Genomic DNA, 14716 nt, shown 5'->3' with positions numbered 1-14716 from the left:
AGGCAGAGGTTGCAGTGAGCTGAGATCATGCCACCACACTCCAGCCTGGGTGACAGAGTGAGACCCTGTCTCAAAAACAACAGCAGCAAAAAAACTAAGAAGTGACATCTACCTTTAATTGTGTGTAACTCTGTATTCTGTCAAGGTGAGTCATGTATTGCCTACTACTATATCCTTCCTTAACTTACTGCTTCTCCAATAAAACATATTTTAATCTATCGTTTCCTCTACTAAAAAAGAAAATTGGCTTGGTTGATCTAATTGAGTTGAATATTCGTTTTTTAACCTTGGAGGAATACTTCTAAAGACACAAAACTCAATTTTGACTCACTTAGAGAACTGAGGAGTTCCTGATTTTTTAAAACTATCAATAGCTTTGTTGATTAGTATGCTACTCTAAGTGATTTTTAATTTTATTTCTTTTTGGTGTGACTTTTTTTAACCATTTGGAAAAACTAAACAAACTGTTGTGTTCATAGCTCTCCATGTGTAGTCTATTAAAATCTACCTAAGGTGAACCAGAGTTCAGATTTGTATGTTTGAAAGAAGTGATTTTCAATTTTTTTTTTTTTTTTGATCTGGGACATATCAAACAAAAATAACCATCTCTTTTTCACGTTCTCCAAGCCAGCCATCTGTAAACATAAAGCTACTAAAAGATAGTTTTTAATAAGTGGCATATACATGTCCTGCCATGACTGTGACCACTTTCGTTCTTACTCCTCTGTGCAAGGATTGACAAGTGTGTGTGTATGTGTGTGGGTATATATATATATGCCTTGCCACAGCTGACTTTGGGGCACCAAAATGTCTGAATAAATTCATATGGTGGAGCAGTACCCTGGCAATGAAAACACACACTGATTTGTTATGAAAATCCAAAATAACTCCAGCAACATACAACTTAAGATCATAATGTGCTTTCAAAAGCATCTCTAAGGCCGGGCGCGGTGGCTCACGCCTGTAATCCCAGCACTTTGGGAGGCCGAGATGGGCGGATCACGAGGTCAGGAGATCGAGACCATCCTGACTAACACGGTGAAACCCCGTCTCTACTAAAAAAATACAAAAATTAGCCGGGCGCGGTGGCGGGCGCTTGTAGTCCCAGCCGCACGGGAGGCTGAGGCAGGAGAATGGGGTGAACCCGGGAGGCGGAGCTTGCAGTGAGTGGAGATCGCGCCACCGCACTCCAGCCTGGGAGACAGAGCGAGACTCCGTCTCAAAAAAAAAAAAAAAAAAAAAAAAAAAAAAGAGATCTCCAAAAGCATCTCTAGTTCAGATCCTAGCCCCGCCATTTCTTAGCTTGTGATTTGGGGGAAGACAATTGATTTGTTCTTCTGTTTTGTCTGTAAAATGAAGAGGATAATAATATCAAACCCAAATTATTTGAGAATGATGACATCATGAATATAAAGTAGCTATTAATAGTTTAGTGCCTATTATTTAGTGGAAATCTGTCTTGGTTTTTATTTTTTTATTCTGTCAAAACATGTTACTTTGTGTCTGATTTTTAAAGATCCTTAAACCTTATCTTTTTTAAAAAAATAAATTGGTGAGAATCTTTAAAACATTTTTGTGACTTTGAACAGAATTTATTTTACAGCAAATAGGCATGATGTAGCAGAAAGACTACGGCATTAAATGAAGAGACCTGCATTGGTATATAATGTGTACTTGTAAGTAGTTCTAGCAAATATTTGTTGAACTGAAATAAGCTTTGAACTTGTATCCACTGCTTAGTCCTGTTACCTTCATATCTTTACAAATGTCAGAAGGAACACAGAACAAAACCTTCAGAGTACCTGGTACATCGTGTAGCTCCCTTAACCACTTAAAAGCATGTTTTTAAAAAGTCACAATGACCCTCGGGTTCAAGAAACCCCTCCAAGTAGCTCTGTCATTCCCAGCACATTTACTTCATGGTGCTCAATTCCTAGTTTGAATGTGGTGAGTGATTTACAATAAAGTACTTACTGTGTAAGTTACTTTCTATATTTGTCAGGAATGAAGAAAATAGAATCGGGTATGATTTTAAGACTCTCTGTATCACTTTTTTTTTTTTTTTTTTTTTTTTTTGCTTTTTTGTTTTTGTAATTTCAACTTTTATTTTAGATTCAGAGAGTACATGTGCAAGCTTGTTACATGATACTGGGTGATGCTGAGGTTTGGGTATGAATGATCTCATCTCCCAGATAGTGAGCATAGTACCCAATAGGTAGGTTTTCAGCCCTTGTCCCCCTCCCCCTCTACCCTCTGTAGTAGTCCCTAGTGTCAGTTGTTCCCATCTTTCTGTCCACACGTACCCAATGTTTAGCTCCCACTTATAAATGAGAGTGTGCGGTATTTGGTTTTCTGTTTCTGTGTTAATTCACTTAGGATAATGGCCTCTGGCTACATCCATGTTGCTGCAAAGGACATTATTTCATTCTGGTTCATGACTATGTAGTATTCCATAGTATTATGTACCACATTTTCTCTATCCAGTCCACCACTGATGGGCACCTAGGTTGATTCCTATTATAGGTTGAGACCTATAACAGATCTTTGCTATTATGAATAAATCTGTGATGAACGTATGAGTGCATGTGTCTTTTTGGTAGAATGATTTATTTTCCTTTGGATATATATCCAGTAATGGGATTGCTCAGTCGAATGGTAGTTCTGTTTTTAGTTCTTCGAGAAATTGCCAAACTGGTGTCCACAGTGGCTGAACTAATCTACATTCCCACCAACAGTGTATAAGGATTCCCTTTCTCTGGAACCTCATCAGCATCTCTTATCTTTCGTGTTTTTAATAATAGCCGTTCTGGGCCGGGCATGGTAGCTCACGCCTATAATCCCAGCACTTTGGGAGGCCAAGGTGGGCAGATCACTTGAGGTCGGGAGTTCAAGACCAGCCTGGCCAAAATGGTGAAACCCCATCTCTACTGAAAAAAAAATACAAAAATTAGCCAGGTGTGGTGGCGGGTGCCTGTAATCCCAGCTACTCAGGAGGCTAAGGCAGGAGAATCGCTTGAACCCAGGAGGTGGAGGTTGCAGTGAGCTGAGATTACACTCCACTGTACTCCAGCCTGGGAGACAGTGCAAGACTCCATCTCAATAATAATAATAATAATGGCCATTCTGACTGGTGTGAGATGGCATCTCATTGTAGTTTTGATTTACATTTCTCTGATGATTAGTGATATTGAGCATTTTTTCATGTTTGTTGGCTGCGTATGTCTTCTTTTGAGAAGGATCTATTCATGTATGTCCTTTGCCCACTTTTAATGGAGTTATTAGTTTTTTTGCTTGTTGAGTTATTTAAGCTCCTTATAGATTCTGGATATTAGACCATTGTCAGATGCATAGTTTGTGAATATTTTCCCCCATTCTGTAGTTTGTCTGTTTACTTTGTTGATGGTTTCTTTTGCTATGCAGAGACTCTTTCGTTTAGTTAGGTCTCACTTGTAAATTTTTGCCTTTGTTGAAATTGCTTTTGGGGAACAACTCATAAATTTTGATGTCTAGAATCATCGCTCTATCCCCCAGGCTGGAGTGCAGTGGCACAATCTCAGCTTACTGCAACCTTCGCCTCCCAGGTTTAAGCAATTTTCCTGCCTCAGCCCCCCGAGTAGCTGGGACTACAGGTCCAGAATTTCTTTGGAATGCTAAATATTATTTATTGACTTGGATCATTCTTACTAGTGCTAAGATTCACTAGGTAATGGTAATATAACTTAGAATTTGGCCCTTGGCCATTGATAATTATGAAATATTTTTGTGTGTTCTTTGTCTTCATATATGTCCGATCTAAAGTTATTAACCCTGTGGGCTAATAACATGAAAACAATTCTAGATAGCTTGATGGGGAGGCAATAATAAAACATTTATAATTGGGCACAGTGGCTCATGCTTGTAATCCCAGCACTTTGGGAGGCCGAGGTGGGAAGATCACTTGAGGTCAGGAATTGGAGACCAGCCTGGCCAACATGGTGAAACCTTGTCTCTATTAAAAATACAAAAATTACCTGGGTATCATGGTGAGTGCCTGTAATCCCAGCTATCTGGGAGCTGAGGAACAGGAATCGCTTGAACCTGGGAGGCAGAGGTTAGTGATCCGGCAGTGAGCTGAGATCACAACATTGCACCCCAGCCTGGGCAACAAAGCAAGACTCCGTCTCAAAAATAAAATAAAATAAAATAAAATATATATATATATATATGTAGGTATGTATACAATAGTTTATCATTTAGCAACTTCCTTACTGTTTACTATTAATCTTTGAAAACCTACCAGAAAAATCAAAGCTAAAATGTTTGGTACCCAGGGCTTTAAAGTTTGGAGGCAGATCTAATGAAAATCTGGCATAATTCATTGTATTCTCATTTGGATTATCTCTTTAGATTTCAGAGAATCAGTGGAGAAATTGAATTAAGTGTTTTCACAATAGCCAGATTTGATTTACTGAAAATTAAGCCACATCCTCATTATGATGCATCTTTCTCACAAATATACAAGCCTTTTGAGATATTACAATAGCATTCAAGTGAGGTTGTATAATATCTTATTTCTCTTGCCATGCTGAAGTCAAGAGCAGATCACAAAGTGTATGTGACTTGGAAAGTGTGGTGCTGATCAGTGCCATTCTATCTAATGAAAATGTTATAAAAGTTTTAGATGGAAAATAAGTTTTCCAGGTCAAGTGATGTATTGAAAAATATGGGCAAGGCCTAACAGCTGAGATGTATCAACAGGTATAAAGCAGTTATAAATCCTTCTTACTGGGACAACAGAGTTGGGGAAGTTACACAGAAGATTTGGTTTAGCTATTATCTTCATAATTTCTATGTCTGGAAATTATCTGCCATTGCTAAATTGATGTTATGAAGAATAAGATTAAGAAGGTGAAAGGCTAATCTTTTTCAGTGTTATTTTAGCCTGTGGAGGTGCTTAGAATTTCTGAAATGCTCATTTGCATGTTGTAAGGCCAAAAGTATTGCAATGTGTTATTTACCAATAACTTCCTTCTCTGGCATAACCTGTTTTTGTGGTTAATTCATTGATGTTATAATAATGCAGCTTCTGTCAAAACATTAAAATAATGCTTTGAAATATATCGTTTATAGATGATGTTGAATTCATTCAAGCAAGAAATAAATGGCAATTGTGTTTAATCTCTCAAATCTGCTTGTGACTATACTAGAATATTTAAATATTTTTTAATCTGAAAAAGGAAATTTATCCCTTGGGAATAATTGCTTGTGATTTGTTCAAGGCTAAGCAGAGAACAGAGAGGGCAAAGAAGCAAATTGTGGCTTATAAAAAAAATAAGATCTAAATGTATTTTGACTGTATCTTGAGGGAGATTTTATCATTTTTTACCCTTTGAGGTTCTCCTTATTAACCCTTCATACTTGTATTTTATTTGAATCAGCCCAGCCTCATTGTTTTGGAAATAATATTCTCATAATGTAATAAAATTCTAATATTCATTTAAAACGTTATGGAAATATGGTTAGGGACACGTGATCTCTGGAGCCCTACCTTTTAATACAAATAGTCAAGATGGGGCTATGCTCTAAAAAGAAAGGAGTATGGAACGAGGTGGTCAGGAGTATGCTATATGTGCTGATACTGCCACCAGAATTATGTCCGCATAAATTTTGTCCTCTCTTGAATAGCATATGTCGCCCTGTAAAGCTTTCTGTGACTTTTCCATGGAATCAATTCCTTGTGGTATCTGAGGATCAGATGGGAGATATAGAAGAGAGGAGGTTTGCCCTTGGTTCTCCTTCTGTGCTCCTTAGGCTCTCAGACAGGAAAGACTAACAGGAAAGCAGGGAGTAAATTCGAAGGCTACCTTCTTTCCTTCTTTCCTTCTTTCTTTTTTTTTTGATAGAGTCTTGTTCTGTCACCCAGGCTGGAGTGCAATGGCACTATCTCAGCTCACTGCATGCTCCGCCTCCCGGGTTCAAGCCATTCTCCTGCCTCAGCCTCCTGAGTAGCTGGGACTATAGGTGCACGTCACCACGCCCAGCTAATTTTTGTACTTTTAGTAGAGATGGGGTTTCACCATGTTGGCCAGACTGGTCTTAAACTCCTGACCTCAGATGATCCGCCCACCTCGGCCTCCCAAAGTGCTGGGATTACAGGTGTGAGCCACTGTTCCCGGCCCAGGCTTCCTTCTTTCTTAGGCCTCATTTATCAGTGGGAGAAAGTAGATGGTAGTAAATTCAAAACAGGCTGAATCCTCTGCCTTCTAGAAACTGACCTAACATGTAAACGTATTCCTTCTCCTCATCTGACTTGTTCAATCAAAATTATCCTTCTCCTAGGATATCTCAACTAGGATTTTATTTTTTGTCATAATTTAAAAGCAGTGTTCACATTAAATCATGAATGAATGATGGTGTCCCATAACAGCTACAGAAATATTTACATGAAAGTCCTTGTTAAGTCAAAAGAATCTCTAAGTAAGAAGAAAACTTAGGCAGTGGATAGGACATCACTAAATAGTATCTTGAAGTGGGAGCTATGTCATATGGCTTTGTATTTCCAGAGTACCTGATACTGTGTTTAGCTAGTAGTAATTCTAAAAATATTTGAATGAAAGCATATTTAAGATGTGGCTTCTCTGAGTTCCTTCTAGGTAGAAAGGAGACCCATGCACCCATCTATCACTATACCATTGATTACAGTGTCAAGTGGACCTCAGTGGGCCTTTCTGCCATAGTCTCCCCTAGAGCAAACTGTGGAGACTTGCCCTCATCCCAGTTCCTTAGAACTCTTCTCACTTATCCTATCTTCCTCAGCCTCTGCTCTGTCCTGTTTCTCTTCTACTGATGGTTGGGATGGCTCTAAAGAAATTTAGCACTCAATAATTGATGATGTTTAAAGATGATGTTTGCTTCTGGTCTGTGAGCCCCACTTTTTCACATTGTCTGCCTCTTAGAAGCGAGACTGGAATCAAATGTATTCATCCATCTGTATAGCTGGACCTTTCATTTAAACCCTCAGCTTAATAGTGTTTGATTATGCTTACATCTTATCATGGTGTTGCTTACCTGCTCCTGGAACAACTTACAAAGATGCTTATTTGGGCTGGGCATGGTGGCTCACGCCTGTGATGCCAGCACTTTGGGAGGCCGAGGTGGGTGGATCACGAGGTCAGGAGTTCAAGACCAGCCTGGCCAAGATGGTGAAACCCCGTCTCTACTAAATATGCAAAAATTAGCCGGGCGCAGTGGCATATGCCTGTAATCCCAGCTACTCAGGAGGCTGAGGCAGGAGAAGTCTTTGAACCCAGGAGGCAGAGGTAGCAGTGAGCCGAGATGGCGCCACTGCACTCCAACCTGGGCAACAGAGTGAGACTCCATCTCAAAAAATTAAAAAAAAAAAACAACCCCTTATTTGTTTTGTTGGGAAATTTAAAGGGTACACAAAGGGAATCAAGGCAGGAAATAGTGGTTGTCATTGAATGGTTTGCCTGATTACTGCCTATTTTGGAGAAGATATTGATAAACCACATTGTCTGGCATATAGTAAGAATTCCATATATATTTGTTGGCTAAATAAATATCTGAGAATTTTTCTGACCAGGCACAGTGGCTCACTCCTATAATCCCAGCACTTTGAGAGGCCAAAGCAGGTGAATCACTTGAACCCAAGAGATCGAGACCAGGCTTGGCAACATAGTGAAAGTCTGTCTTTTTTAAAAATACAAAAATTAGGCCAGGCATAATGGCTCACGCCTGTAATCCCAGCACTTTGGGAGGCCAGGGTGGGTGGATCACCTGAGGTCAAGAATTTAAGGCCAGCCTGGCTAACATGGTGAAACCCAGTCTCTACAAAAAATATAAAAATTAGCTGGGTGGTCAGGCATGGTGGCCCACGTCTGTAATCCCAGCACTTTGGGAGGCCAAGGCAGGCTGATCACTTGAGGTCAGGAGTTCAAGACCAGCCTGGCCAACATAATGAAACCCCGTCTCTACTAAAAATACAAAAATTAGCTGGTTATGGTGGTGTGTGCCTGTAATCCCAGCTACTCTGGAGGCTGAGGCAGGAGAATCACTTGAACCCAGGAGACAGAGGTTGCAGTGAGCCAAGATCGTGCCATTGTACTCCAGCCTTGGTGTCAGAATGAGACTCTGTCTCAAAAAAAAAAAAAAAGAAAAAAAAAAGGAATTAGCCAGGCGTGGTGGCACGTGCCTGGATAATCCCAGCTGCTCAGGAGGCTAAGGCCGAAGAATTGCTTGAACCCGGGAGGTGGCAGTTGCAGTGAACCGAGATCGTGCCACTGCACTCCAGCCTAGGCGACAGAGCAAAACTCCAACTCAAAAAATAATAATAAATAAATAAATAAATAAATAAGCCTGCTGTGGTGGCACGTGCCTGTGGTTCCAGCTAATTGTGAGGCTGAGGTGGGAGGATCGCTTGAGCCCAGGAGACAGAGGTTGCGGTGAGCTGAGATCACACCACTGCACTGTAACCTGGGTGACAGAGCAGGACCTTGTCTCAAAAAAAAAAAAAAAAAATTCCAAATGATGACTTAGTGTGAATACCATAATTTACCATAATTTTATATTGCTCCAGGCATTTTCAGCATCCTGCTTAGTATTTTTAAATGTCTTAAGGGACTAGTTATTCTCTATGTATGTATATGTGATAAAAGCTAGAAAATTAGACTATCTAAATTTTTCTGTTTGAACACTGAATTGAAAAACTGTTTTTTGGGTGAATGCCAAACTGACTCACACGTAAAGAGTGTCCTTCAAATTAGCATAGGTTAAGTAACAAAAATCTAATTTCTTTATTACAGTAGCTAGTTGTCTTTTTTTTTTTTTTGAGACAGTTTTACTCTTGTTGCCCAGGCTGGAGTACAATGGTGCAATAACCTCCACCTCCCAGGTTCAAGTGATTCTCCTGCCTCAGCTTCCAAGTAGCTGAAATTACAGGTGCCTGCCACCACTCTCAGCTAATTTTTGTACTTTTAGTAGAGACCGGGTTTCAGCATGTTGTCCATACTAGTCTCGAACTCCTGTCTTCAGGTGATCCACCTGCCTTGTGCTCCCAAAGTCCTGGGATTATAGGCATGAACCACTGTACCCAGCCTAAAGTAGCTAGTTCTAAGCATCTATGCAATAAATTGCATGTTGGCATAAGCCGTCACTTTGGCTGTTATTGAGCACATGGTATGGAATAAAAAACCACATGAAATGAAAATCAAGCAGATTTTTTTTTTTTTTTAAAGATTTCTGAAGTTAGGGATGGGGGTCTATTATGCAGACATATGTAATTTGGGCATAAAATAGTAACATGAATTTGAAGAAAGTATATTCCTAAAGTAGAAAAGCACTGGCTTGCCTTCTAGAATCTCTCACCCAGGAACTCTTGGGAAATCCAAGCTTTTTGACGTTGCTGGTATTGAATAATCTTTCTATAACACAATTGTCAAATAACAGTGTAAGGAAAACCAGTTTAAATAAAAGACTATTTCTGGCAGTTCTCTGAAAGTCATCTAATAATTGAGGCTGAGATAAAGCTCAAAGATAGGCTATATACTGTGAACTAGAAACATCAGCTATTTCTTTTCTTTAGATGTGAAATTATACATGGTTGTTTTTTTTTTTTTTTTTTTAGAATCAGGGCTGAAGTGTATTTTTTGGAAAAAATGTAAATGAAAGAAAAACAGTTGTTGGAAGGAATAAATGCCTGTACAGCTGGAGCCTTGGTGGAGGAATTCAAGAAAAGTCTCACAATCTTCTTATGAAATTTTAAAACCCTTTTGTTGTTGTTCTTTTTTTTATTATTTTATTTTTGGGTTCTTAACATGTAGTATTCCATATTATTTAGGAAAACCTGCCGATTGCCATTAAATAAACAGATCACACTGATAATGAATAAAGGGCTCTTTTTAGCCATTGCAGAGATAATATGTAACGATAATAAACTCACAGTAACCATCCCATGTAATTTCATTGTCTTAGGATTTTCAAACACTAGCAAGACTGAGTTCAGTATGAATTTTAAGTCTGTTTGGAGAGTATACATTTCTAAGTGTTTTTTCTTTATGTTCAGAATTTACTTGAGTAGAAACATGGGTCGCCTGACTAGATTGTCTGTGAAAGTCTGCCAGAAACGGCAGTTTAACTGTCTCCCTCCTATTTTAGTGGAGCCTGGCTACCCTTTGACTATGGACCAGAAGGTCCCAGGGCATGGGCTTGTCTAAGAGCTATGTGAAGTGCCAGCATTCTGGCTCTATCTTATGTCTTAGGTAGCTTTATCCCCAGGTTGGCCCTAAGGTTAAATTGTCCTAGAGTTGTGCACATTCCCCAAAACTATATGAGGTAAAGTCTTTCCTAAGCTTAGACCACTCCCAGAGGTCTAAAGAACTCCAAGAAACTGAAGTAAAGATTAGGGTTGATTACCTCTTTGAAGAGGCAGTTTTCCTCCTCTCATTTCACTACCAAATTCATAGTGTTCCCAAAACTATTTGCATGCCAGGATTAAGAATTGACCCTTGAATTTAATTGACTATATAGTATTGGTGAGAGCATAGATAATTTGCAAAACCTTTTCAGAGTCTTGACGGTGTTTACCAGACACTTTCAAATTTTGGTCCAGGAATTCCTTTTCTACATGTTTAAGCTAATAAAATAATCACATGTATAATGATGCTGATGGTCAAAAAATAAACTAGAAAGAACTCAGGCCAGGCATGGTGACTCACACCTGTAATCCTAGCACTTCAGGAGACGAAGGCACGCAGAACGCTTGAACTCAGTAGTTCAAGACCAGCCTGTGCAACACAGCGAAACCTTGTCTCTACAAAAAAATACACAAATTAGTCGGGCGTGGTGGTGGGCACCTGTAGTCCTAGCTACTCAGGAGGCTGAGGTGGGAGAATCACCTGAGCCCAGAAGGTCAAGGCTTTGATAAGCTGTGATTGTGCCACTGCACTCCAGCCTGGTGACAGAGTGATACCTTGTCTCAATAAAGTTATAATAAAATAAAGTAAAATAATTTTTAAAAAATACACACATTAAACTAGAAAGAACTCAAATATCAAACAATGGCTAAACCAGTTATAATAAATCTATACAATGACATTTTATATAGTTCTTAATATATGTAATGCAGAGATTTATTAGCATAGAAAAACATTCATAATATATTGATGACTCAAAACATACCTATTATTCTGTTTTGGAAAGTGGAGGAAAAAGTGTGTGTGTGTGTGTGTTTGTGTGTGTGTGTATACACATGTACATGCATACATATACATCTTATTTTATTATTTTTTGAAATGGAGTTTTGCTAATTACTGCTATTTCACAATACTAGTTAAGGATGTTTGGGGTTGGGGTAAGCAGGCTGGAGTGCAGTGGCACAATTTTGGCTCACTGCAACCTCTGCCTCCTGGGTTCAAATGATTCTCCTGCCTCAGCCTCCTAAGTAGCTGGGATTACAGGCATGCACCCCGATGCCCAGCTAATTTTTGTATTTTTAGTAGAGATGGGGTTTCACCATGTTGGCCAGACCAGTCTCGAACTCCTGACCTCAAGTGATATGCCCGCCTCAGCCTCCCAAAGTGTTGGGATTACAGGCGTGAGCTACCACGCCTGGCCCATATACATTTTCTTTCATTTTATTTTATTCTATTTTATTTTATTTTATTTTATTTATTTTGAGACAGAGTCTTGCCCTGTTGCCCAGGCTGGAGTGCAATGGTGTGATCTCTGCTCACTGCAGCCTCCGCCTCCCGGGTTCAAGCAATTCTCCTGCCTCAGCCTCCTGAGTAGGTGGGATTACAAGGATACGCCACCACACCCAGCTAATTTTTGTATTTTTATTAGAGACAGAGTTTCACCACGTTGGTCAGGCTGGTCTCAAACTCCTGACCTCAGGTGATCCATCCACCTCAGCCTCCCAAAGTGCTGGGATTACAGGCATGAACCACGGCGCCCAGCCCATATACATTTTAAAAATAATCTTAATAGTTGTATTTCTAATCTGTCAGCAAAATTGTCAATTCTACCATGAAGTAATCCCCACAATTTTTCACTACACTCACTACTACTACCATGTCCAAGACCTTCTTATATCTCTCTTGAATTATTTCAGTACTCCTGATTGGTTGCCACTTTTTCCCCCTTGCTTTTCTAGTCTACTTGCAATACAGCACCTAGAATGATCTTGTTAAATTTAAATAAGATCATTCCACTGCCCAAAAATCCCCTAAAGACCTCCAGTGTGTCTCAGAGTAAAGCCAAAGTCTTTATTTACAGTGGCCTACAAGGACCCATCTGCTAGTCTTACCACCATTCCTTTTAAGAAAAATCATATACTGGCGGGCACTGGAATTTACTATGCTGTTTTTCTTTTTTCACTTAAGCACAATGAAAAGAATAGCTACTCTAATTACTGCTCATTCACAATATTAGTTAAGGATATTTGGGGGTAGGGTAAGCATAGTTTATTAAGCTTCTCTAATGGTTTTTTAAACTTTATCTTTTTTTAACACCTCATAAAGTTAATTATTTTTTAGTGTTTGCAAAGCTTATCTTTTAGTCATGCCTGTGTTTATGGTACTGTAGAATTCCAAAAGTTCATTTTACTAGTATCTCAGTATGCAGAAATTTAAAAAAAGAAAGGAAAGAATATTGGATTCTTATAATGAAGAAACATAGCGATTTAGAGCTACACTTGTATGTATGTGTGTACCTAGAGTACCTCCATGGGCCAAATACTTTGGATGTCTAATCTGTTATATAGGACCAGATTAGTTACATTGACTCTCGAACTCCTGGCCTCAAGTGATCCACCTGTGTCAGCCTCCCAAAGTGCTGAAATTACAGGTGTGAGTGACCACACCTGACTCAAATTACATTAACTCTCTAAGGCCCCTAGACAATTACATAATTAATGTTAGTCTTTCTGTGCTCACTTGTCTGTCACAGAGTTGCTTTTAAGCTGGGTGAATATGAATCCATGCCAGAGAGTATTTTGAGTGCCTCCTTTTAAGAAAAACAATGGTCCCAAATCCAGATATATGAAGCAGGTAAATTAAAGGTAATTATTTTTCCACAGAAGGAGTCACTGCAATGTTTTCTTAAATAGTTTCTTTTCAACTCTAGGCTATGTGTAAAGTAATATTTAACTGTATTTTATTCTGATGAAAAGAAATTGGTTTACAGACTTAGGAGAATAACAAATTATCTATTGGGGCTTATTGCACAAGAGGTGAATCATCCAACTTGTCTCAGCACCCAGAGATGGAACTGTTTAAGGCATTGAGCATTGTTTTATCTTGACCACACTGGTCTCACAGACAGGGCCATCGGTCTTCTTGTTCTATGGTAAACGGACCAGGAAATCCTGTGGCCTTTTATGGGACTGTCCCGGTTCATAATTCTATTTGGTGCTTGGCTCCTTGGGGTTTCCAGTGGTGGAACGTCAGTGAAAAACACAGGCTTCCTTGGGGCTCTTCCCACTAATAGGAGGAAGCCCCGAGATCTGGACCAAGACAAATTGAGGGGAAAAAATGGGTCGTTGGTGAAATGTCAAAGGAGATTAAACTCACTGCCTCCTAGGCAATTCTTCATCCAACAAAATTACTTTTTCCCCTTTGTTGTGCAAAGGGCACACAGACACACATACCATTGGTAGTATACAGTGTAAACACAATCTAAAATAAGATCTAGAGGGGAACTCACAGGCAGAAAAGCAGCAAAATTGTCCAACCCCCATCCTCTTGCCATTGAGCAGAAAAGTGTGCTTAGTTGGGTCAGACAAGCTAGAACACATCCTGGAAAGGACCCCCATAACTCTGTAATTACAAGGACAGGAGGCAGGAAACATCCAGGAGTCTATGGAACAATGGGAACTTTGTGGGTGACAATGTGGTCTTGTTAGAAAGAGGGACCCTCCAAAGCTCCACCAGTGGTATCAGCCTCTTCTTCCATTGAGCTAATTCACATCTACAGCGCAAACTTTTTTGCTGAGGTAGCAAAGATACATCTGTATTTCTCTCTTCTCACTGTTCCTTCCTGATATTTTTCCTAGCATTATGCTCTACTTGACATCAAAATAATGTGTCTAAAGGGAATGTTTTGGAATAAAACTGATTTGTTTTTCCCTTGGTTCTTTCACCTACATCTTGTTCAGCAAGTAATATATGCATGCATACATATACATACATACATATACATGTATATATGTACAGCAGCTGCAGTCTAATGGAGGGGAGGAGGCATATAAAGTAATGATTGATGTATTTTAAAAGTGCATCTTAAGTCCTGTGTGTAAATGAGTATTGTCCTCCTCAAAGTAATTTCTTCCTTTTTCACTATTTGGTCCCTCCCTGCAAACGCAAGGCATTTAGTCAAGGACTAAAGGCAGCTTTGCATACTAAAAAATACCAACATTCTTCAACTTCCAAAACTGTCTGAACCAATCATTGGTTTCATGTGGTGTTTTTTGTTTCCAAGAAATTTCAGAAAGATGACTTCCCAGTTGTATTTACATACTCCAGATCTCCCAGATGTGGCTTCAGTTTCTCAGTGATTTATCTTCCTATTCTTCAGACTAATCATTTAAGTATATCTTTTGTGTTGATTGTAGCCATGGTAGTAATCATTTAATTTAATAAGTCCTGGCTTTTTTCTGTTGTTGAGGATTTCACATTTAATTCTGATTATTAGAAAAACATACAGGGTGGAGACCAAATGAAAA

At 39.2% G+C, this 14716-nt stretch overlaps 1 protein-coding gene across 3 annotated transcripts in view; it reads left to right on the top strand.

The window, feature by feature from the left end:
• Nucleotides 1-14716, top strand: part of LOC105466042 (mitochondrial calcium uptake 1) — a 262886-nt gene that overhangs the window by 129784 nt on the left and 118386 nt on the right. The window lies entirely within an intron of this gene.

Source organism: Macaca nemestrina, chromosome 9, assembly GCF_043159975.1.
Source record: "Macaca nemestrina isolate mMacNem1 chromosome 9, mMacNem.hap1, whole genome shotgun sequence".
NCBI classification, from domain to species: domain Eukaryota; kingdom Metazoa; phylum Chordata; class Mammalia; order Primates; family Cercopithecidae; genus Macaca; species Macaca nemestrina.
This window is presented reverse-complemented; position numbering and strand designations above follow the sequence as displayed.